We start from the raw sequence: 26666 nt of genomic DNA on the forward strand, positions 1-26666 counted from the left end.
CCCAGCGTAGGCCACTGTATGTCCAGCCGGTATAAAAATCAAATTACATGTTAGTATTGAAAAAGTAGGCCTACAGACAAAACGACGATTTTTTATGTATACAGATTTCGTACGGTCACACTTCTAACCAAGGAACTTCGTTTTGCTAACTAAGCTTCAAAATGTATTGTGGTGAATGGTATTGTCATCTACACCAGTCAGTCAGTAGAATAAAGTTCTAATATCCTGTTATTAATCATCCTTACTATTACTGCATGTTTATAAATACCATAGCCTATGTCCGATAACATCACACAGAGGATAATACGGATATAAACTGCTTACCGTCACGCTACTAATAATGTGTTGTTACGTGGCCTTTCTTTCACTCATTATTACCCACCAATATTTATAGCTAAGACATGTTTTGTCTCGCCAAATGGGAGGAGATCGGAAATCGCTTTTCTCGCAGCTGCACCTACAACATCTACAGTACCGATGTATAAATAATATCATAATTTGTCTGTACATTTCAAATTGTTTCCCCTACAATTCGTTTTTAGATTACGTATACAAAAGTCGAAAGTAGATTCAGTAAAACTTTTGCCTTATGCTTGTTCGTTTGTTTGTTACGAGATCATGGGCAAACAACACTGCAAAATTTCGATTCTCGGTCTTTAAGTAAGCGGACAGCCAGATTGTGCATTATGCTATATATTATTTGATTAGTGTACATGGTGTCTCATCTAACTCTGCGACCTCAAATATTTTCAAAATGAAACAAAATGTGAAAAATCTAGTTGCGCAGGAGTGTACTCATGTCAGAGGCTCACCCCATGGCAAGGTGTGCACCATCCAGAAAATTTAGAAACGTATCACTTTCAACACAAAGTTGCGTTAAAAAAAAAAGGGAAATGTACGTTGTTTCCAGCGAATTGACAACTGGAGGTACAATTAGAGGTAAAAGACTTGGTTTCACTTTTCTAAGCCTCATACCTTCCGAACTATGTACACTTTTAAAGGGTGGCTATGGAGACACGATTTCTGACTTCATCGAACGTGTCTGGTACTGTGCTCAGAGCAAGGTTTGCTTGGAATGTCCCTGAAGCCTGCAGTAAACAAACCAATATCAGTACAAGACGTTCTACTGCTCTGTTTGCTAGGGCACATGATCTGCTTTACTAATGAGCGTATCAAACAGTAATATAACAAGTGTGCCCCACCCCCGCGCCCCTCTCACACCGTCTCACATCATCATCATCATCATCTGCGGGTCTTCAGGTCTGCTCTATTCTATACTGGTGTCTTTCGTTGCTTTTATTTTATTAGTTTCTACTTTTTCTACCACATTCGTCCCTGATTCGTCTGATATCCTCTCTGATACTTCTCAAGCACCCACGGTGTGACAGAACATCTCATTTGAAGCTTACTGTTGTCGGCAGCTCCCGCTTGGAGCGTTGTACCAGCATACAGCGAGCCACCTGGTGACGAACGAGCGTATCACTACAAGTTTTTTTGCTAGTTGCTTTACGTCGCACCGACACCGATTGGTCTTACGGCGACGATGGGATAGGAAAGGTCTAGGAGTTGGAAGGAAGCGGCCGTGTCCTTAATTAAGGTACAGCCCCAGCATTTTCCTGGTGTGAAAATGTATAACCACGGAAAACCATCTTCAGAGCTGCCGACAGCGGGATTCGAACCCACTATCTCCCGGATGCAACCCACTACAATTCTCCAACGGTAAAACATTCTTAAATTCAAACCCTCATTATTGTAGAAGTCTTCCTCGTGAACCTGAAATGGTTCTAACCATTCCTGCTGAATGTGAACAGTCGAGATTTTCTCCTGAAGACGCGGAGCAGAGTTCTCGGCGAAGCGTAAAGAGTTTCACCTTGCTTTCTTGACACGACATAAGCCCGAAAGCCCATATCATGTCTACAGGAACATAGTACGTACTGTAACTGATTTCGCGAACGTTCCTCCACATATTACTTCCCGTATTGACACATTGAACCCTGTTTTGGTGTTTTTGTTAGATTTTGTCTCGTCTAGTACACACAATGTTGCCAGATCTACAAATAAAATATGTGTACATACATACATACATACATACATACATACATACATTATCATTATAGACTGTTATGCCTTTCAGCGTTCCGTCTGCAAGCCTCTGTGAATTTACTAAACCTCGCCACAATCCTCGATTTGCAACTAGTGTTGTGGCTTCATTTAGTTCTATACCTCTTATCTTTAAATCGTTAGAAACCGAGTCTAACTATCGTCGTCTTGGGCTACCTCTACTTCTCTTAACCTCCATAGCAGAGTCCATTATTCTCCTAGGTAACCTATCCTCCTCCATTTGCCTCACATGACCCCACCACCGAAGCCGGTTTATGCGTACAGCTTCATCCATCGAGTTCATTCCTAAATTAGCCTTTATCTCCTCATTCCGAATACCCTCCTGCCATTGTTCCCACCTGTTTGTACCAGCAATCATTCTTGCTACGTTCATGTCTGTTACTTCTAACTTATGAATAAGATATCCTGAGTCCACCCAGCTTTCGCTCCCGTAAAGCAAAGTTGGTCTGAGAACAGACCGATGTAAAGATAGTTTCGTCTGAGAGCTGACTTCCTTCTTACAGAATACTGTTGATCGCAGCTGCGAGCTCACTGCATTAGCTTTACGACACCTTGATTCAATCTCACTTAATATATTACCATCCTGGGAGAACACACAACCTAAATACTTAAAATTATCGACCAGTTCTAGCTTTGTATCACCCATCTGACATTCAATTCTGTTGAATTTCTTACCTACTGACATCAATTTAGTCTTCGAGAGGCTAATGTTCATACCATACTCATTGCACCTATTTTCTAGTTCCCAGATATTAGACTGTAGGCTTTCGGCACAATCTGCCATTAGGACCAAATCGTCAGCATAGGCCAGACTGCTTACTACATTTCCACCTAATTGAATCCCTCCCTGCCATTTTATACCTTTCAGCAGATGATCCATGTAAACTACGAACAGCAAAGGTGAAAGATTACAGCCTTGTCTAACCCCTGTAAGTACCCTGAACCAAGAACTCATTCTACCATCAATTCTCACCGAAGCCCAATTGTCAACATAAATGCCTTCGATTGCTTTTAATAATCTGCCTTTAATTCCATAGTCGCCCAGTATGGCGAACATCTTTTCCCTCGGTACCCTGTCGTAAGCTTTCTCTAGATCTACAAAACATAAACACAACTGCCTATTCCTCTCGTAGCATTTTTCAATTACCTGGCGCATACTGAAAATCTGATCCTGACAGCCTCTCTGTGGTCTGAAACCACACTGGTTTTCATCCAACTTCCTCTCAACGACTGATCGCACCCTCCCTTCCAAGATGCCAGTGAATACTTTGCCTGGTATACTAATCAATGAGATACCTCGATAGTTGTTGCAATCCTTCCTGTTCCCTTGCTTATAGATAGGTGCAATTACTGCTTTTGCCCAATCTGAAGGTACCTTACCAACACTCCATGCTAATTTTACTACTCTATGAAGCCATTTCATCCCTGTCTTCCCACTATACTTCACCATTTTAGGTCTAATTTCATCTATTCCTGCTGCCTTATGACAATGGAGTTTATTTACCATCCTTTCCACTTCCTCAAGCATAATTTCACCAACATCATTTTCCTCCTCCCCATTTGCTTGGCTGTTCACAACACCACCAGGATGATTTCCTTTTACATTGAGAAGATGTTAAAAATATTCCCTCCACCTCTCCAGTGATTCCCTGGGATCTATTACGAGTTCACCTGAATTACTCAAAACACTGTTCATTTCCTTTTTCCCTCCCTTCCTAAGATTCTTCATTGCTGTCCAGAAAGGTTTCCCTGCTGCTTGACCTAGCCTTTCCAAGTTGTTACCAAAATCTTCCCAGGACTTCTTTTTAGATTCAACAATTATTTGTCTGGCTCTGTTTCTTTCATCTACGTACAACTCCCTGTCTGCCTCGGCCCTTGTTTGGAGCCATTTTTGATAAGCCTTCTTTTTACGTTTACAAGCTGCTCTCACTTCATCATTCCACCAAGATGTTCGCTTTTTCCCATCTTTACACACAGTTGTTCCTAGGCATCCCCTTGCTGTTTCTACTACAGCATCCCTGTATGCCACACATTCATTTTCTATATCCTGAACCTGCTTACTGTCTACTGTTCGAAACTTCTCACTAATCTTATCCACATACTTCCGTCTAATTTGCTCGTTCTGGAGATTTTCTACCCTTATTCGTTTCCAGACAGATTTCACTTTCTCTACCCTAGGCCTAGAGATACTTAGTTCACTACAGATCAGATAGTGGTCTGTATCATCGAAAAATCCGCGGAAAACTCGGACATTCCTAACAGATTTCCTGAATTCGAAGTCTGTTAAGATATAGTCTATTATGGATCTGGTACCCCTAGCCTCCTAAGTGTAGCGGTGAATAGCCTCATGCTTGAAGAATGTATTCGTAACAGCTAAACCCATACTAGCAGAGATGTCCAGCAAACTCTTCCCATTCCCATTAGCTTCCATATCTTCCCCACATTTACCAATCACCCTTTCGTATCATTCACTTCTATTCCCAACTCTCGCATTGAAATCGCCCATTAGCACTATTCTATCCTTGCTGTTGACCCTGACCACGATGTCACTCAATGCTTCATACAACTTGTCAACTTCATCCTCATTCGCACCCTCACATGGTGAATACACGGACACAATTCTAGTCCTAATTCCTCCAACTGACAAATCTACCCACATCATTCGCTCATTTACGTGCTTAACAGAAACTATGTTCCGTGCAATGGTATTCCTGATAAAGAGCCCTACCCCAGACTCTGCCCTTCCCTTTCTAACACCCGTCAAGTACACTTTATAATCTCCTACATCTTCCTCGTTATCTCCCCTTACCCGAATATCACTTATTCCTAGCACATCCAGATGCATCCTCTTTGCTGACTCAGCCAGTTCTACTTTCTTTCTTCCATAAGCCCATTAATATTGATAGCTCCCCATCGAATTCCATTTCGTTCGCCAAGTTGTTTCCAAGGAGTCCCTCGCCTGTCAAATGGGAGTGGGACTCCATTACTCCCATAGGTCCGAGGCTTGCTTAAAATGTTCTGAGCTCGGTAGATTCATGAAGCAGGATGCTACCCTACTTACACATAGTCCAAGTGAGGATCTCTCCTCTAACGGGTTATGGACCACCGGTGGATTGTATAGTCTTAGCCGCCTGAGTACAAGGAGGGCCAGGACTCAGAATATGTCCGAGATGCCCACTCTCATTCCATAGTAACTGGTATCCCGACTCTTAGGACCACTTACTAGGCCACTCAGCCGTTGCCCATGGTTCACGAACTAGGACGTGACTACAGTAACCCCAAACATGTACGTAAAATTTTCGGAAGTTTTAATGAAAATTTCGGTAGTTTCTCGAGCAGTAAATTGTTATAATATAATTAAATTAAAGAATGTAATAATCAAGTGAAGTTATAATGAGAAAATTATTAGATTTCACTCACCCGTACTCTCTGGCCACTCTGTGCTTCTTCTTCTTCTTCTTCTATTATTATTATTATTATTATTATTATTCTACTTCTTCTTCTTCTGTCCACTTTTCCTGTAGATGTAGTTATTCATCAGGCGTAGAAAGTGTGTACCAATTTTGACGTTCTAGCAGGATGCAGATTTTATGTTTTATAAGCGGGTCGGTGATTTCCCTTCGAATGATTCAGTCAAGCGGGAGTTTTGAGTTCAATAAGAGGGGAGAGATTACGTAATTCGAGCCTAAAATGAATGCGGGAAAATACCTAGGGAGTGATGTTATCGATAAAACATCACGCAATGAGACGAGGAAAGTGTTTTTCGGGACAAATATATTATGTACCATTAAACATTATTATTCATGTTCCTTAACTATGCATTAGAAGACACTTCGGGATATCTTTTTATTTTCGGGTTTTCTGGTGTGCTGCAAAAAAAAAAATCGGGAAATCTGCTGATTTTTCCGGAGACCTGGCAACACTGAGTAGATATGCCAGTCTTCAGTAACGAAGAAAAACTAGACATTTTTAATTTATGACGCATGTGACAGAAATGCAACCAAAGCTGTGACATTGTATGCTACCCAAATAGACTGTGTCCTTCACCTCTTACCATTCCCAAAATCAGCAGAAGTCTCATAGAAACATTCTACGTATTTCAGAAGGTACGAGGTTTAGAAAAGTGTAACCAAGTCTGTTATAACTAATTTAATTTTACTTCTAGATTTCAGTTCAGTATAAAAACCATATGTTTCATTTTTTAAAATGTAACTTTGTGCTAAAGTGATTTTTCTTACCTTTCCAATGAGTGAGCCCCTGACATGCGTACATTCCTGAACAACTAGATTTTTCACATTTTGTTTAATTTCGAAAATATTTCAGAGTTAGGTGGGACAACACACTGTATATTGGCATAACTATATTAAACTGCGCATCACTAAGCGTATTTCTAATTTATGGGATCTGGATATAATTTACCCCTTGTCGTGGGGAACGCAAATGAAAAACACACCCACGGTATCCTCTGCCTGGCGTAAGAGGCGATTGAAAGGGGCCCAGGGGCTTTCAACTTCAGAGCGTGGGTTGGCGATCAGGGGATTCTTAGATGAGTCCTGGCAATTCTTCCCCTTACTTGTGCCATGCTCCTCTCCTCTCCTCCTGCCTTGGTCAACTCTTGTTCTTTTCCGACCCCGACGGTATTAGAGCATTCGAGGCCTAAGGAGTCTTTCATTTGCACGCCCTTCGTGGCCCTTGCCTTTCTTCGTCCGTTATTTCATTTTCAAAGTGCCTGCAGTCTAATATCTTGGAACTTGAAAATATGTGCAATGAGTATGGTATGAAAATTAGCCTCTCGAAGACAACATTGTTGTCAGTAGGTAAGAAATTCAACAGAATTGAATGTCAGATTGGTGATACAAAGCTAGAACAGGTCGATAATTTCAAGTATTTAGGTTGTGTGTTCTCCCAGGATGGTAATATAGTAAGTGAGATTGAACCAAGGTGTAGTAAACCTAATGCAGTGAGCTCGCAGCTGCGATCAACAGTATTCTGTAAGAAGGAAGTCAGCTCCCAGACGAAACTATCTTTACATCGGTCTGTTTTCAGACCAACTTTGCTTTACGGGAGCGAAAGCTGGGTGGACTCAGGATATCTTATTCATAAGTTAGAAGTAATAGATATGAAAGTAGCAAGAATGATTGCTGGTACAAACAGGTGGGAACAATGGCAGGAGGGTAGTCGGAATGAGGAGATAAAGGCTCATTTAGGAATGAACTCGATGGATGAAGCTGTACGCATAAACCGGCTTCGGTGGTGGGGTCATGTGAGGCGAATGGAGGAGGATAGGTTACCTAGGAGAATAATGGACTCTGCTATGGAGGGTAAGAGAAGTAGAGGGAGACCAAGACGACGATGGTTAGACTCGGTTTCTAACGATTTAAAGATAAGAGGTATAGAACTAAATGAGGCCACAACACTAGTTGCAAATCGAGGATTGTGGCGGCGTTTAGTAAATTCACAGAGGCTTGCAGACTGAACGCTGAAAGGCATAACAGTCTATAATGATAATGTATGTATAATAATAATAATAATAATAATAATAATAATAATAATAATAATAATAATAATAATGACACTAGTGGTGGTGCCTTTCTTAAGACGAAGTAAGCCTATAACAGAGCTGCCACGATCAGATGATGCAATGAATGAATTGCGATATTGCCAAAAGGATAGAAAGGGCGACGAAGGGCGTGGGAATGGAAGACACTCTAAGACACGCAAACTTAAGATCGAAAGAGAAAAAGGGTTGAGCAAACGAGGTCACATAGCAAAGCTGAAAGTGAGAAACCTGGCAATAAATAAGTGGATTCTATGCCAGAACCAGCTAGAGACCCTGTGTTCGCCACACTAAATTTCCCATCATAACAGCCACTAGGAGTTCGCTTTTCAGTCGGCTCTAAGGATATGTAGGAGATGTCCACAGGGAAAACACGAAGGAATGTTATAAATGATGATTATAATGACGATGATTATCACGATCCATTTTCAATGTTTATATTGAATAAGCCATAAAAAAGGTAACTAGAGACTGGAGTAAAAAAAATTCAGGAGCAGAAAGTGAGTAAGACATTCAAAATTTACTGCTGCACATAGAACACATTTTGTAAAACTATAACATGAAAATTAACAAGAAGATGGCGGCAAAGACATTGGTAAGTGGGAAAGGAGGTGAAGGATACAAGCTGGAAATCAAGCCCTGGATGCAGTAAAATAAATTTTTTACCTTATTAGCAAAATTACAAAGAGAGGGAAGATCCTCATCCAAAATTAAAATTACGAATACACCAAACAAGAGTTGCGTTCTATAAAATGAAATCCCTGTTAATATCCAGGGACATTTCATTCGAAGTTCGGAAGAAGTTCCTAAAATCCTATGTCAGGAGTGTGGCGCTATATTGCTGCGAAACTTCGACCATTTTTGCTGAGAAAAACAGATTTAAGGCTGCAGGAGAATACTGAAGATGCAGGATAAAATTACTTTTGAGAAAGAGAGATCCTGCTGAACATATTAATAAGGGAAACGCTAACGGCTAGCTCAGTGACGATAGGAATAGGAATTTGCTACAGACCAATCGAAAGATTGAAAACTGAGAAAACTGAAGAGAAATAAGAAGAATAAGAAGAATAACACCAAGCGAGTTGGCCGTGTGGTTAGAGCTACGCAGCTGTGGGCTTGCATTCACGAGATGGTGGGTTCGAATCCCAGTGTCGGCAGACATAAAGATGGGTTTCCGTGGTTTCCCATCTTCACATCAGGTAAATGCTGAGGCTGTGCCTTAATAAAGGCCACGGCCTCTTCCTTCCCACTCCTACACCTTCCCATCCCATTGTCGCCATAAAACCTATCAGTGTCGGTGCGACGTAAACCAAAATTTGTGGAGTTCTTTTACATGAGAATAAATCTACCGACACGAGGCTGGTGTATTTAAGTACATTCAAATACCTCCGAGCTGAGCCACGTTGGAACCCGCCAACTTGAGTCCGAGCTACTTGGTCAGGCCGACATAAAAACGTGTAAATTAAGTATTAAAGTATATCATTAAAATAATATAAATGCACATTTACAGGGTTTGTTGTTCTGAGACTAGCAACATAGTGTAGAGAATATCAAGCCAAAGACAAGGGAGCACTCTGACACTGTAACCTCCCATATAACAACAATCAATAGTGCTAGAGTTACGGCAGACAAGTGAAGGATGTCACTCACTCTAGTTGCCATGGCGATATTCCAACCTCCTTTCACTGTGGACCTGTCAAGGAGACGCCTGAGACCTTCACTATCCTAGTCTTTACAATAATTAGAGATGATTGGGCGCTCATCTCATAACGGGACAACACCGTGACCGCTCTCAAGGTGATAGCTCGGAAACCAGTACTTCTCTATCGAAACATGGTTAGAATCCTTTCCTTCCCTACTTCTCAAATATAATACAATCCATTTTCCCGGAAAATTCGTCCAAGACCACATCCATTCTAGTACCGATTGCGTACCTTAGTCAAGGATGCGATGTCTACATTTTTAAATTCATTTCATTTCATATTAACTCTTTCATTACAAAATATCGGACGTTCTTTCCTTGGACCAATCATATCTGCAGGGATGTATTTACTATTGCATGTTTCTGCGGTGGTTGGTAGTGGGGTGTGTTGTCTGAACATGAAGAGGAGAGTGTTGGAACAAAGATAAACACCCAGTCCCAGAGCCAGAAGAATTAATCAGACGCAATTTAAATCCCCGAACAGGCCTGGAATCGAACCCGGGACTCTCTGAACAGAAGGCCCTCAATGCTGACCACTCAGCCAAGGAGTTAAACATTTGTTATAAACACGCGTAAGGTACGCATATCAGAATTTCGTTACAGTATCACAGCTAGTTTCCCGCTTTCAGTTCACCTCCGTAGCTAAATGGTTAGCGTGCTGGCTTTGGTCACAGGGTTGCCGGGTTCGATTCCCGGCAGGGTCGGGAATTTTAACCGTAATTGGTTAATTCCGCTGGCACGGTGTCTGTATGAATGTGTCGTCTTCATCTCATTTCACCCTCATCACGACGCGCAGGTAGCCTATGGGAGTCAAATCGAAGGACCTGCATCTGGCCTCGGACACTCCCGGCACTAAAAGCCATACGCCATTTCATTTCCCACTTTCAATGCGACGTGACTTCAAATACTAGTGAATAAAAATATTTTTTACAAGCAGTATGTGTGATCAACTCAAATTGTTTTAATACTACATTATATACTGTAGACCTGTTAAGTTGTTGCACCTGCAAAAACCACTACGTGAAATATTTTACCTTAGAACTTGGTCGGTCAAGTTCCGCCATCTAAGGTTCAATATTGTGTGAATATTGTCAACGAATTCTCGCTCTTCATAATATACGTGCTGGAGGTCAGTACTTTTCCAAAAATATTATCACATAGCGATTTTTGTAGGCACAACGACGATATAATTATTAAATTGGTGGGTGTATGAAGATTAGGTTACAGTTCATTTAATAAACTGTAACTTATACTCAATTCTTCCACTGTGTCCAAATCACCCCGACCTACCCTACTTCATTTCTACTGCAATGCATTGAGTTAAAGAACCGATCAAGTACTTGAATTTAAGGTAGCCGTCTTCATGCATTGTGTGTCCGACTCCTTGGCTGAATGGTCAGCGTGGAGGCCTTCGTTTCAGGGGGTCCCGACTTTGATTCCCAGGTGGATCGGTGGTTTTATCCCGTCTGATTAATTCTTCTGTCCCGGGGACTGGGTGTTTGTGTTTGTTCCAAGACTTCTCTCTTCAAATTCAGACAACGCACTACACTACCAACCACCACAGAAACACTCAATAGTGATTACGTCTCTCCATATAGGGTTGGTGTTCGGCAAGGCATGCGGCCGTAAAACATGGCCAAATACATATGCGAACAACCGCGACCCCACGGGTGTGGCAAAAGCGGGAGAAGATGAATTATTCATGTACTGTGTATCATAACCATTTAAGTCTGTAAGAAACGGAAACTAGCAGACAGAGGAGTGAAAAAAACAAAAACATGTTGCATCAAATATGAATAATGTGGAAGTGAAACAGAAAAGGATCATAAATCTCTGCTATTTTAGGAAGGCCTGCCACTCGCTAACAGGGGAAGTTACATGGCGTGGTCTCGCGGTAGGAATTTTGTAACTGCTTCGACTATATATTCTGAGTTATACAAAGACATTTTCGAAATGTGCAAGGAGAAAACAAACTTATCTAATCTTCCTCGGCCGAAACCTGCCCAAACTGCTGACATCTAATATCTAAAATGCATTACTACAAACAATCTGTTCAGATTTTTTTTTTTTTTTTGACAGTTCAGCAAGAGGTAAACCAAATGGAGATGGTATTACCGCTGCAATTATACCAAAACTGCGAGATCAACGACGGGTACGACAAATCGTCTGTAATAACAAAATCACTTGGCTTGGCAACGCACTGATATATATCTTTTGTAATTGGCTTTACGTCGCACGGACACAGATAGGTCTTATGGCGACGATGGGACAGGAAAGGGCTAGGAGTGGCAAGGAAGCGGCCGCAGCCTTAATTAAGGGACAGCCCGAGCATTTGCCTGGTGTGAAAATGGGAAACCACGGAAAACTATCTTCAGGACTCACTGATATATTAGACTAGCTGTAGTACAGGGCATTGCTTGGGTAGTTCTTTAAATGTTTACTTTTAGGATTATTATTACCTGTTAATTATGTGTGAAGTGAATTTCTGTAGACTTTATTGAGACGAATTATTCTGTAGTTTTAGAGTTATTGACATGTCTTTAAATTTAACTTTAAGATTATTTCTTTTTCGCGCAAAAATTTCTCCTTATGGAAGCCCAAACTGCCAGGAATACAGTTGATCCTTTAAATAAATAAATAAATAAATAAATAAATAAATAAATAAATAAATAAATAAATAAATAAATACATACATAAATAAATAAATACATAAATAAATAAATAAATAAATAAATAAATAAATAAATAAATAAATAAATAAATAAATAAATAAATAAGTGATATGTATCGCGGTGTAGATATGACGTACGCTGTTCCAACTGACATTACGACTGTCACCAAACAGCCCAGCGACCCCGACAACTGTGGATGCAATACTAATTTCGGTCATTTTGGACAATTTCCTTTTCACCCCTAGGGGTGTCTTACCCCCACAGTTTTTTTTTTTTTTTCAGATAGTAGGTCATATGTGTACAAAGTTTGGTTGAGAGATGTGCTGGAACATACACACCTATATCCATAATCTCTGATGATGATGTTGATGATCATGATGATGCTTGTTGTTTAAAGGGGCCTAACATCGAGGTCATCGGCCCCTAATGGTACGAAATGAAGCAACAAAAAGTTCAAAATCATCCACTGACCAAAATAAAAAAATGTCATGAAAAATGAGTGGATGGACATAAACCCAAAAAAACAAAAAAACAAGAAACAAGCAAACAAAAAACAGTGGACTCGACTCAAAAAAGACCATAAATAATAGTATTACTGACCAAGGGATCACTTATAAAGCACAACCCTGATGTCTGAAGGGGTCCAAAATCTAGGTCTAGGGCCCCTCAGAATGGTATATGTCGCGAGTAAAGTAGAACCATGGTATTTGTCATTTTGGGGTACTAATCAAAAGTAGTGATACCCACACAAGATGGTACTACTCACAAGTATTGTGTTTTGTACAGGTAACGCAGACCCACGGTGTCGCTCATATAGTGGTACGACTCACAGGTACTGGAAAACCCATACTGATTCACCCCCAGTTGCTACTAAACACAAACCTATTTCGTACGTAATATAGTGGTACAACTCGCAAGTAAAGGCGACTCATGGTGTTCCCCGCGTGATGGTAATAATCAAAAGTAGTTTCATGGTTCAAAGAAAATCATCCCTTGGTCGCCCCTTTTAGTCGCCTCTCACAACATGCAGGGGATACCGTGGGTGTATTTTTTTGTCTGCGTCCCCCACCCACAGGGGGTAGAGAGAGAAAAAAAGAAGAAGAAAGAAGGGATCCGTCACTTCGAAAAATGAAATAACGGACGAAGAAGGGCAAGGGCTACGAAGGGCGTGAAAATGAAAGACTCCCTAGGCCTCGAATGCTCTAATACCGTCGGGGTCGGAAAAGAACAAGAGTTGACCAAGGTAGGTCGGACAGGATAGACGAAAGTGAGGAGCCTGGCACAAGTAAGTGGAAGCAATGCCAAGACTCAGCTAAGGGCCCCGTGGTCGCAATCCACACTTCCAAGTTGGACCCCTTTTAGTCGCCTCTTATGACAGGCAGGGGATACCGCGGGTGTACTCTACATGTGCGTCCCCCACCCGCAGGGGGTAGTGTGTTTGGTCCGCGAGAGGTATTTTATTTCCCTCAAGTCCGCCGGCAAGCCGGTTAGGACAATCCTAACCGCCACCTGGGACGCGCCACGTGGGAATATCACCTCTCCCCCTGCTACGCCAGTGTAGTAGGTTCGTGGTCCAAAATCTCTATCATTTCGGACATTTCTTTTCTCACCCCCATGCCGCTGGGGGCAGAACTTCTTTAACGGCCATCCAGAGCGCCACAGTTCATCTCAGCGATCCTAATATTGGTCGTTTTCGATTATTTTTACATCTTATCCCCTCCTCACTCTGCCACTATGGGTGTTAGGAGTGTCATACCACACGCAGTATTTTTTTTTCCAAATAGTAAGTCATATGTGTTTACGAGATGTGGAACTTACATACACACACATACACATCCATTTTTATATATAGATTTATAGATAATGTACAGTAAACAAACCACTCGTAGTGGATCAACAGAAATCTCCAGTTATACCAGCAACTGAGAGCTAGATAATAATTTATTTTTACCGCTGGTTTATCTAGCAGGCTGCTCTTCAAGTGGTCAATCCGTTGAAAAATACTTTGTTGCTGGAGGTGTTTCATGCATTATTATTATTATTATTATTATTATTATTATTATTATTATTATTATTATCATCATCATTCAAAATTCGAATTAACCAATTAACGAAAATATAGGAGTCTACAGTACTGTATAAATACACAAAACTGAATAATTCACTGTAATTATATTCATTACAGTATTTTTGCTAGTGGCTTTAGTAGGTTCGAACCCCACTGTCGGCAGCCCTGAAAATGGTTTTCCGTGGTTTCCCATCTTCACACCAGGCAAATGCTGGGGCTGTACCTTAATTAAGGCCACGGCCGCTTCCTTCCCACTCCTAGCCATTCCCTGTCCCATCGTCGCCATAAGACCTATCTGTGTCGGTGCGACGTAAAGCAACTAGCAAAAGAAAAAAAAAAAAAATGCAATATTCACGAGTTATATTAAGTCATATTTTGGCTCTTTTTAATGTTTTTGTCATTTTCCTGAAATTTTTCATATAATGGTCATACTTCCCCGTGAATTTTCGTGTTTTTGTTACAATTTTATCTTTTTATTCCATTTTCGCAAACCTGCTTGCAGTCGTCTCAAAGACGGATTTTTCTCATCTCCCATTTGTTGTCTGTAATGTCTTACATTATATTTCTTAGAAATATTTATGTGAATTATGAGAGTAAACTGTATAGAAAGAGACAGATGCGTATAAAGCGACAGAAGAGTGAGCCTCAATAACTGAACTCTAATAATTTGACGTATTGTAAATATGGCCCAATAACATCCTGCGTTTTCCCGCTACAATTCAATGTTGCGTGAAAATAGATGATCCCTCCTATTTGAAAACTTTAAAATATATGTCATTTTCTATTGTAATTCTTTTATTCAAAATTAGCAGTGAAGAGGGGGGTTCTCCTCTGGCTTGGAGGAAAAAAATTGCCTCCAAGTCAAATAGATTTTTCCGCCGCCAGTGTAGTGAATTGAGATTTTCTGACTCATCGGGTACTCATATGACATAGATTAGTAAAAGGGCATACTTTTTGTCCTGGGACTCTCCACTATTCGACCTCCCCCCTTCCTAAAAAGACTAAGAGTGTTCACGGATCACGGCTGTCTGCGGCCTGGTCATTTCAGCTCTGGAACTTTGGACTATTAGATCGGCAGCGTAGTACTGTTCGTTAAAAGGGAGAAAATGTGTGGTTCTTCATTTGATCGAGTATCTCATGTGAAATCATTGCTTTTTACTCGCGCCATTCCTACTGATGTCACTGTAATGACCTATGTTCATTTCAGTTGGGAAAACCACTAAGACAGTCCTTTTCAGGATGTAAAAAGAAAAAAGCAGGCGGAGAGTGAGTGTCTACCATTATAATGCAATTCCCCAACCTGATTGTGACTGATGGTAGGCAAGCGGGCCTACCATTACAATGAAAATTCCCTAACCCTGTCTTCAGATGAGAAAAGACGTTTGGTGACTTCTCCATCGTGTTTCTAGGGTAACGTGAAGTGCTATGTACTTTAATACAATCTTGCTCACAACGTGTACACTACCTAACCTAGAATTCTGTATACAATGTAGAATTCTGTAGCGAAGCACGGATACAACAGCTAGTATTAACATACTTTTAGGCCATGAATGGTTGCATATTTCTAAGATTTTTAGGTCATAAACATCCGCGCCCTACTCACGAGTCTCAAACCTCAGGAGTAGTAAAAAATCACGAATTTCAAGAAGAGGATTAGTGAGAGTAGGTTTCTTTTCATGGACCAGACTCAAAACTCACGAACAGGGCCAGTTCTTCTTTGAATGGATAAATGCCCAACCTACCCATATAACGACTGTATAAATTTGAAAATGTAATCGGAATTATATGAAAAGGTCCATTGGTACGGCTAGCCCTCTTGTAATTGGCAACTCTCTCATCAAGAGGTGAGCCTAACGTGTAGCCTCGCACAAAGTACACGTGACAGGAGGTTGAGAAACCCACGGACACCAGATAGGCACACATTTGTGGGCTGTTTTACTTAAAAGGCGATTGTAATTTCAATATACATTTACCGGCACACGCGGATAACAGTCTTTTATGACAAAACCATACTGTTTCGCTCGGCTTGTTTTTTCGCTGCTTATAAAACCTATAACCGTTGTACACTAAATTTAGTTTACCCTTTAGCGAAGTAATGAATTCCATCGTGTGCACTGCTATATGACACCAAGCAGAATAACTGAGTAAAGATCAGTGTTATACTTTGAGATGTTGGTATGTGGTAGGGTGACAATTCCTGTTAACAATACTTTCTAAGAGTGGGTGGACACACATGGGCTGAAGGGGCAGTGTGAGTCACCGCGCACCTCATCCCACCTGCTGTCCGGAGTCGTGAATTTGTAGACTCATTAGAATGTTAATTTAGCTAATAGTTTGTAGTCGACCGGGCGAGTTGATCGTGCGGTTAGGGGTGCGCGGCTGTGAGCTTGCATCCGGGAGATAGTGGGTTCGAATCCCACTGTCGGCAGCCCTGAAGATGGTTTTCCGTGGTTTCCCATATTCACACCAAGCGAATGCTGGGGCTGTACCTTAATTAAGGCCACGGACACTTTCTTCCAACTCCTAGGCCTTTTCTATCCCATCGTCGCCGTAAGACATATCTTCTTTTTTTTTGCTAGTTGTTTTACGTCGCACCGACACAGATAGGTCTTACGGCGACGATGGGACAGGAAAGGGCTAGGAGTAGGAAGGAAGTGGCCGTGGCTTTAATTAAGGTACAGCCCCAGCATTTGCCTGGTGTGAAAATGGGGAAACCACGGAAAACCATTTTCAGTGCTGCCGACAGTGGGGTTCGAACCTACTATCTCCCGAATACTGGATACTGGCCGCACTTAAGCGACTGCAGCTATCGAGCTCGGTATAAGACATATCTGTGACGGTGCGACGTAAAGCCACTAGCAAAAGTTTGTAGTCGTAAGTTTTGATACCATTTTCTACTTAATTTTAGCGCGTGAGTTTTGAGACGTAACCTAAAATCCTGACTTCGAATTATCCAAATTCAAGTTTCGAAAATTCGAATTAAATAGGACTTGTTGGCACTGATTAGAATGGGAGTTTCAAGGGAAATAAACGTTTATTCGAATCATCCAATATCGAAATAACCAGAGTCCACTCTAGTTCAAAAATAATAATTCTACAGAAAATAATAATTTTACGTATTTTGACTGTTGAAGGGGCCAGCTGAAAAGAGGCCGATTTTGGTATTTTCGTGCAGTTAGGTAATCTCAGACACTTGGTGTCATTATTAAGAATTAACTGAGTAGCATCTGCCCATAATTTGAAACAGAACATAACACAATCTATGATTCATAAAATGTTCGCAAGTTGCTAAGGAGTTTCCAAGATGGGAGTCAATAGGTGCTGATGTTAATGTAGTGCATAACGAAAATTAACACTAACTCGTTAAGAAAATGGAACAGTAATGTGTGAAAAAGGCAAAGAAATTGTGAGAAACAATACTTACAAATAATGATATTATACTGAAATGTGCGTTAAGCAGCGTGTTGTTAACATGCAACTTCTAATGAAGAACAGAGAAAGGGAATATCTGTTGAATTTCATCGGGTAGGGAATTACATATTCGCATAATCAGAGTGAAAAACCACATTCATACATACATTTTTCTCCGCACGGAAAATCATAGAATCACAGATATGATTTTGAGCTTAAGAGAGAGAGAGAATTATATAACATGTAACCAAGAGCTTAAGTTCTTACAGCAACGTACAGATGGCGCTACTGACTTAGTTTACATAGGTGAACAAGACAGGTCGCCATGGTTACATGATGATACTTGTTGCTGTTGTTTAAAGGAGCCTCACAGCTAGGTCATCAGCCCCTAATTCAAATTAAAAATTAAAAATATATCCACTGACTCGAATCTAAAACGAATGGTGATGAAAAATGATCGTGAAACAAAACCATCAGTGGATCCAATTCACAATGTCTTAATTACTGGGATGAAATGAAATGGCGGATGACTTTTAGTGCCGGGAGTGTCCAAGGACAATTTCGGCTCGCCAGATGCAGGTCTTTTGATTTGCCTGCCGTAGGCGTCCTGCGCGTCGTGATGAGTATGGAATGATATAGAAGAGGACACATACACCCAGCCTCCAAGCCAGCGGAATTAACCAATTATGGTTAAAATTACAAACCCTGCCGGGAATCGAACCCGCGGCCCCTGTGACCAAAGGCCAACACGCTAACAATTTAGCCATGGAGGCGGACATTACTGGGATAATACGTATTACCTAAAGAGATCCAAAGTCTAGGTCACCAGCCCCTCATGATGATACTAATCGCTGGTGAAGCAGAATCTTGGTGTTCCTCCCACAGTAGTACTAATCATAGGCAACGTAGACCCACGGTGTATCACACATTATGGTAACACCCACAGGCAGCACAAACCCATGGTGTTCCTCACATAATGGTACTGCTCTCAGGCAACGCAGATCAATGATTTTCCTCACATAGTCGCCAGCCATAGCCGTGGAGTTTCTCACATAGTAGTACTAATCAATGCAGGTATGTGGAACTTCCGTCGCCTCTAGGGTTTTAGCCGGGAAGAGCTGTGTAGCTGGGGGTTATGTAAGCATCATAACCCAAGTAAAAAGCAAATCGAAGACCAGAGTTCAATGCTCGTTGAAGTTTTATAGTTTGTACACGGGTCGCATCAACGAGGACAATGTTGCAGTAGTCAAGTATTTGGTGAATTGGGGGAAGGGAAAATTCTATTTTATTCAACAGTATTTTCATCGAATTCATCCCTCAGTGGAAGAGAAAGGTGTGTGGTCTGGTTGCCCGGTGAGGCACGACCAACTCCACGGGGAACAAGTAACACGGTAGCAGTCCGCGTGCTGAATGCAGAATGAACTTGGGCACCTACTCAGAGCTCGAAAACGTGGCCCGTGAATCAGACTGCCCACAGCGCGTGATTGCATCACCCAGCAACTGGCAGAGCGCGCGAAAATTGTGCAGTGAATCAGAAACACCCACTTTGAATATGACCGTTAACAGCCATGTAGATTGCGTTTAACCAGACCTGCTACTGACAATGATTCCGTTTACAGATCATTAATGTCGAGGTCATCTGCCTCATGACTGAAGAAAAAAAACAGAACAAGCAAGCTTCTAGTATTACCTGACTGTTGATTTAGCGATGAGAAAAAATTGTAAAGATATTCAAGAACAGAACAAAGAGCAACAGAGAAAATAAATGAAATGATAGAGGGCATTCGACTTGCGCAGTTATTGTAAATAAAGAATTTTTGTGAATAAATAATTTCCATCCCCTGATCTATACAGATTGGACAGCCGAAGTAGGGGACTGCCTGTAAGTGTGCAGTACAGTGGGGACTTCGAATTCTGAAAAGCGGTGGCAAAAGGGACTCTGGTTAAGAAGCAGCAGGTTGTTATGATGTTAGGTATCAAAATCGGTCAAAAATGCAATGTCAATTTGAATCTTATAGCAGCTGTATAGTATTATTTGAAGTGATTTCACATACTGTATAGGAGTTGATTATGTGCGTACGTGCAGAAGATATGAGTAGAATTTTTTAAATAATAATAATAATAATAATAATAATAATAATAATAATAATAATAATAATAATAATAATAATAATAATAATAATAATAATAATAATAATAATAATCGTACTGCCTCAGCTACCATGTGCAGACATTTAAATTTGACGCCATCTGGCTGTATGCTCGTCAATTTCGATGTTCCGTTTTACTCTAGGCCCACTAGATGGCAGACTGAGTAAACCGAAACTCTCTAGGGCGTCTACGGCTGAGATTTAATGAATTCTGTCGGGTAAACATCATATGTGTCACCAGAGATCTTTTACATGCCGGCATCGTTCGACATGGAGTGTCGAATGGACTTTTTTCCGCCCTTCAAAAATCCGACTACCTCCGCTGGGTTTGAACCCGCTATCCTGGGATCTGGAGGCCAACACTCCTATAGTGGCACTAATCACAGGTAACGTAAACTCATGGTGTTCCTCACATAAGTGCACCACTTGCAAGCAACACAGACCCATGGTGTTCCTCACATAAAGGCACCATTTGCAAGCAACACAGACCCATGGTGCTCCTCACATAAGTGCACCACTTGCAAGCAACACAGACCCATGGTGTTCCTCACATAAGGGCGCCACTCGCAGGCAACACAGACCCATGGTGTTCCTCACTTAATGGCACCACTTGCAAGCAACACAGACCCATGGTGTTCCTCACATAAGGGCACCACTTGCAAGCAACACAGACCCATGGTGTTCCTCACATAAGGGCACCACTTGCAAGCAACACAGACCCATGGTGTTCCTCACATAAGAGCACCACTTGCAAGCAACACAGACCCATGGTGTTCCTCACATAAGGGCACCACTTGCAAGCAACACAGACTCGTGGTGTTCCTCACATATGGGCACCACTTGCAAGCAACACAGACCCATGGTGTTCCTCACATAAGGGCACCACTCGCAGGCAACACAGACCCATGGTGTTCCTCACATAAGGGCACCACTCGCAAGCAACACAGACCCATGGTGTTCCTCACATAAGGGCACCACTCGCAGGCAACACAGACCCATGGTGTTCCTCACATAAGGGCACCACTCGCAGGCAACACATACCCATGGTGTTCCTCACATAAGATGTAAATTTCTATATGGTGGTGTCATACTTTAATGCAACGCTCAACCCACTGTAAATTGCAGTATTAAGGATGAGCTGTGTGTTTAATAAAACAATGTAAATTAATTAATCATAGGTAATGCATACCCGTGGTATGTCACACATAATGGAACCACTCGCAGAAAACCAAAACCAAATCAAACCCCATGGCACTACAGCCCTTGAAGGGCCTTAGCCTACCAAGCGACAGCTGCTCAGCCCGAAGGCCTGCAGATTACGAGGTGTCGTGTGGTCAGTACGACGAATCCTCTCGGCCGTTATTCTTGTCTTTCTAGACCGGGCCGCTAACTCCCCGTCAGATAGCTCCTCAATACTAATCACGTAGGCTGAGTGGACCTCGAACCAGCCTTCACGTCCAGGTAAAAATCCCTGACCTGGTCGGGAATCAAACCCGGGGCCTCCGGGTAAGAGGCAAGCACGCTACCCCTACACCACGCGGCCGGCAAAGTGAATTGAGCCAACGGCACGTGATGTCCCCAGGCGGTCACCCATCCAAGTACTGACCACGCCCAATGTTGCTTAACTGCGGTGATCGGACGAGAACCGGTGTATTCAACATGGTATGGTCGTTGGAGGAGCACTCGCAGGCAACACAATTTTCATGGGTCATGTAAAGATATTTTCGCTCTTTTAACATGTTTTATCATATTATGATAATTTTTCATATTATGGTCATATTTTCCCGTGAATTTTCGTGTTTTTGTCAAATTTTATCTTTTTATTCCATTTTCGCATACCTGCTTGCAGTCGTCTCAAAGACGGATTTTTCACATCTCCTAATTGTTGTCTGTAATTTCTTAGAATTATTTTTCTTAAAGACATATATTTATGTGAATTAGGAGGATAAGTTTTATAGAAAGAGACAGATGCTTATAGAGCGACAGAATAGTGAGCCTCAATTGAACTGTAATGGTTTGCCGCATTTCAAGTATGGCCCAATACCATTCTGCGATGTTGAGCGTCTTTTCCCCATTAAAGGTCAATTTGGCGTGAAAATAAGATCATTCCTATTTGAAAACTTTTAAAAATATATAATTTGCTAATGTAATTCTTTCTGATCGCCCATCAAAATGTGACATTTATTTCATTCTGTGCAGGGTCGAGAGTTACCTCTAGATTGAGTAATGAAATAAATTCAAAATATAATAATAAAATTAATATTATTACTTATTTATTATTATTGAATATTCTAAATTTTCAATATAATATTAATTCAAACAGCGGCAAAATTTTGAGGATTTCGAAAATGTGACCAAAAACTTTTTAATTTATATTTATTGTCATATTTTAATACATTTTTAGGTCATAAACATCCGGGCCCTAGTCATCAGCTTCTTGCTTTAGCGCGTGTATATATATGTCAGATCAAGGCAAGCTACGGCAACCACTGCTCGTATTTGTATACTAGGTCAGTAGCGTCATCTTCTCACTGTGCGCTTTCTTCCTGTAACTAAGAACTTGAGAAAATCTCATATCAAGTGAAATCCGTTCTAATACTCAGTCCACAATTAAAATCCCTGAACTGCTCGGAAAACGAACCCAGGGCCTTGGAATAAGAGACAGATACCCTACCTCTGCCAACGGCCTTAGCCGTGTTGAAACACCGGATCTCGTGAGATCTCCGAAGTTAAGCAATATCGGGCGTGGTCAAGATTTGGATGGGTTGCCACGCGCTGTTGGTGGGGAGTAGGGGAATGGAGGAGCGGAAAGGAACTGACCACTCTACCGCACGTAAACTCCGGCTTAGGCACACCTCTGCGGAGGTTCAGACCTGCCTTCGGGCAGAATACACCCTTACCTTACCCTACCTCTACAACAGAGGGCTGGATAATAATAATAATAATAATAATAATAATAATAATAATAATAATAATAATAATAAATATTGAATTTTCACGACCGCATTGTAATCGAAACCGACTTTCAACCTATTAGGTCGTGTTACGTACTTTTAGTACGTGTTGAAGAGATGTTAAGTACAGAACAAAAATGGCCAACCAGACACCTCCCACTGGTGTCTGGTTGGCCATTTTTGTTCTGTACTTAACATCTCTTCAACACGTACTAAATGTACGTAACACGACCTAATAGGTTGAAAGTCGGTTTCGATAATAATAATAATAATAATAATAAATGAAATGGCGTATGGCTTTTAGTGCCGGGAATGTCCGAGGACAAGTTCGGCTCGCCAGATACAGGTTTTTCAGTTGACGCCCGTAGGCGACCCGCGCGTCGTGACGAGGATGAAATGACGATGAAGACGACACATACTACAGCCAGCCCCCGTGCCAGCGAAATTAACTAAATATGGTTAAAATTCCCGACCCTGCCGTGAATCGAACCAGGGACCCCTGTGACCAAAGGCCAGCATGCTAACCATTTAGCTATGGAGCCGGAGATAATACTTCGTAATAATACAATCGAACGTCGATATATCGAACCTCCACTACTCGAATATTCAGTATCTCGAAGTAACTTAAATTTCTCGGCCGTTTGTTCTATTCTTCACATGTATTTATTTCTCTATCACTCGAAATTCGGTTACATGAATTTATGGATTTCTCGAAGCAAACATTTCCTCTTTTGAAGCAAAAAACATCCTGTAACTCCAATTTTGTGCAGCATTAACTGTAGAATTTAGGTTTGTCAAGAACAGTTAACAAGTAAGGGTTAGAATGATGCTGGTAGCTAATATGACGGGAACAGAAAAACTAAAATTTCTAGTGATCGGAAAATCGGCGAAGCCTCGCTGTTTCTCGGGTGTGATTTCATTACCGGTCACCTGAAAGCAATCCACGAAGTTGCGGATGACAAGCTCCATTTACGAATCTCGGCTGCGTGCTATTGACGAGAAGTTTCAACGTGAAGGGAGGAAAAGTTAACAGTAACAAACAGAAGAGTCTAACGGATATTTTCTAAAGGTGTTAACAGAGGTGTGTTTCTTGTTTCACTACTGTATCCTGTCTTCTAAAAAGTTTCTATAATAAGAGTTATAATTAAAGTGATGGTGTGAAATAGAGTTTGGTTCTATATTTTTAAATACTATTAAAACTAATGTATTCAGTATAAGCCCGTAGATACATGTGATTCAATTATGTGCTATACTCGCTCAAAAACGATATTCTCTTTATCTCGAAATTTCGATAACTCGAAATAAAATTCAGCTCCCGAGCTGATTCGAGATATCGAAGTTCCACTGTTGTAATAATAATAATAATATTAATAATAATAATAATAATAACAATAATAATAATAATAATAATAATAATAATAATAATAATAATAATAATATATTTACGAGGTCTAGAACATTTTTCATTTTCTGACATTACCATTTTTAATGGATACTTTTTTGCGATGTATCGGAACTCCTTATCTCCCCTCTGGGTGGAGTCGAAGGACAGATTATTTGTACCCCCTCTATGACGTAAGAAGCTACTAGGAGTGGGGCAACCAAAGAATCTGTACTCGCTTTCTTCTAGTCTTCTAAGCCCAGAAATAATATATCCATAATTCTATGCAATTACGTGTAGCAGAGAAAATGTAGGTGTGCGAATTTTAAAAATAATTATAACACAATCCACCGTTTTATCCCCGTGAAGCATACGGCTAGGAATGTATACCGACCAGGAGGGGCTGCTGACATCACGGTGAGCCAACGCACACATGAATCAGGAGGAGTAAGAACATGACGTGGAAGTTTTTAAAACTGGAGCCGTTGAAGTTCTAATGACGACATATAAATTTGGAATGTGATTCACGAACGAGAATCCTGGCCTTGTCGCACCACCACCAGCGAACCACATTCCCTACCGTACAGGGAATGTTCAGTCACGCCCTCGAATATATCACCTCTAATACCGCAGATTTACATATCATAGAGAACATTTTGCTACATGAGAGGAAATAAAAGTTTCCAGACTGTGGTGTTCGTTGGGTCATCAATTCATATACTGGTTTCATTTCCACTTAACTATTACAGCCTACATCTACTTTAATCAGCCATATTCATGCTTTGCTCCACCCTGTTCCATTCTTAGCTCTTTCAAATTTTTTCACAAAGTAACCGATCAAGTACTGAGTGTCTCAAGATGCAACCTATCGATGATGATGATTGATGCTTAAAGGGGCCGAACAGCTAGGTCATCGGTCCCAAATGGTACGCGATGCAACGAAATGAAACGATAATTAAAACTCCAAAATGTATCCACTGACTAAACTATAAAACGAATGATGATGAAAAAATGTACATGAATCTAAAACAATCAGTAGATCCAATTCCCAATGCCTTCTTTTCTGGGATGATGCTTGTTATAAGAAGGGGTCCAAAATCCAGGTCACCCGCCCCTCATAACAGTACTAATCACTAGTAAAGCAGAACCATGGTATTCCTTATATAGTGGTACTAATCACAGGTAAAGTAAACTCATGGTGTTCTTCGCATGGTGGTACTAATCACAGGCGATGCAGACCCATGGTGCTCCCCACACAAGGGCACCACTCGCAGGCAGCACAGACTCATGGTGTTCCTCACATAAGGGCACCACTCGCAGGCAACACAGACCCATGGTGTTCCTCACATAAGGGCACCACTCGCAGGCAACACAGACCCATGGTGTTCCTCGCATGGTGGTACTAATCTCAGGTAATGCAGACCCATGGTGTACCTCACATAAGGGCACCACTCGCAGGCAACACAGACCCATGGTGTTCCTCAATAAGGGCACCACTCGCAGGCAACACAGACCCATGGTGTTCCTCACATAAGGGCACCACTCGCAGGCAACACAGACCCATGGTGTTCCTCACATAAGGGCACCACTCGCAGGCAACACAGACCCATGGTGTTCCTCACATAAGATGTACATGTCTATGTGATGGTCTCATTTTAATGCAACGCTCAAACCACTGTAAATTGTAGTATTAAGGCATCTGAATTATTCAACGTACGTGTGAATTTGTATATGAAAGTGCTGTATTTGTAGGGCTAAGAAGATAGTAATTGGATAGCTCAGTGTACTGTAAGTCATAGTGTAACATTTTGAAATAGTTTAGGTACGTGTGAATTAGTATATGATGTTGTAATATTATAAGCTAGTAGGAAGCTTAACCTATAGTATTATAAGCCGCAGTGTTAAACACTGGAAATACTTTTGTGTGTGAATTTGTATACGATGATGCTGGATTTAGAATGTTAAACTAGTAGTATTCCTTGTAATATTTTCTTTCCATGGTATTGCTTGCTGTACACTTGCTTTTTTAAAAAAAGTTGTTTGTTGTTGTTGTTGTTGGTGGATAATTATGTTTTACTTTTATTATCACTTCTACTGTAAGTGATCACTGCCAGCGGGGTATTTCCCAAATTCGATATCTTTAATAATAATAATAATAATAATAATAATAATAATAATAATAATAATAATAATAATAATAATAATAATAATAATAATAATCTATTTATTCTTCTAGTCAAGTTTCGCCTAATCGTTCTCGTAACACCAGACCACCTCTTCATTTAGAATCCCATCAACCCAGCTTTCATTCCACATTATTCTGTAACACCATGTTTTATATTACTTTATTCTTTCTTCCTGCACTAGTTATTGTCCATGTTTCACTTCCACCCTTGTCCGACTCGTTGGCTGAACGGTCAGCGTACTGGCCTTCGGTTCAGAGGGTCCCTGGTTCAATTTCCGGCCAGGTCAGGGATTTTAACCTTAATTGGTTAATTCCAAAGGCACGGGGCTGGGTGTGTGTGTGTTGTCTTCGTCTATCATTTCATCTTTATCACGACGCGCAGGTCGCCTAAGGGAATCAAATAGAAAGACCTGCATCTGGCGAGCCGAGCCCGTCCTGGGCACTAAAAGCCATAAGACATTGCAT

General features: G+C 41.1%; 1 non-coding gene across 1 annotated transcript; it reads right to left on the reverse strand.

Moving 5' to 3' along the window:
• Window positions 1-21238: 21238 nt before the first annotated feature.
• On the reverse strand, window positions 21239-21357 carry LOC136879462 (5S ribosomal RNA). The gene has a single exon (XR_010860938.1). It is a non-coding gene; the product is annotated as a 5S ribosomal RNA (ribosomal RNA).
• Between the last annotated feature and the right edge of the window lie 5309 nt (window positions 21358-26666).

The sequence above is a fragment of the Anabrus simplex genome, chromosome 8 (genome assembly GCF_040414725.1).
Source record: "Anabrus simplex isolate iqAnaSimp1 chromosome 8, ASM4041472v1, whole genome shotgun sequence".
Taxonomy (NCBI): Eukaryota; Metazoa; Arthropoda; class Insecta; order Orthoptera; family Tettigoniidae; genus Anabrus; species Anabrus simplex.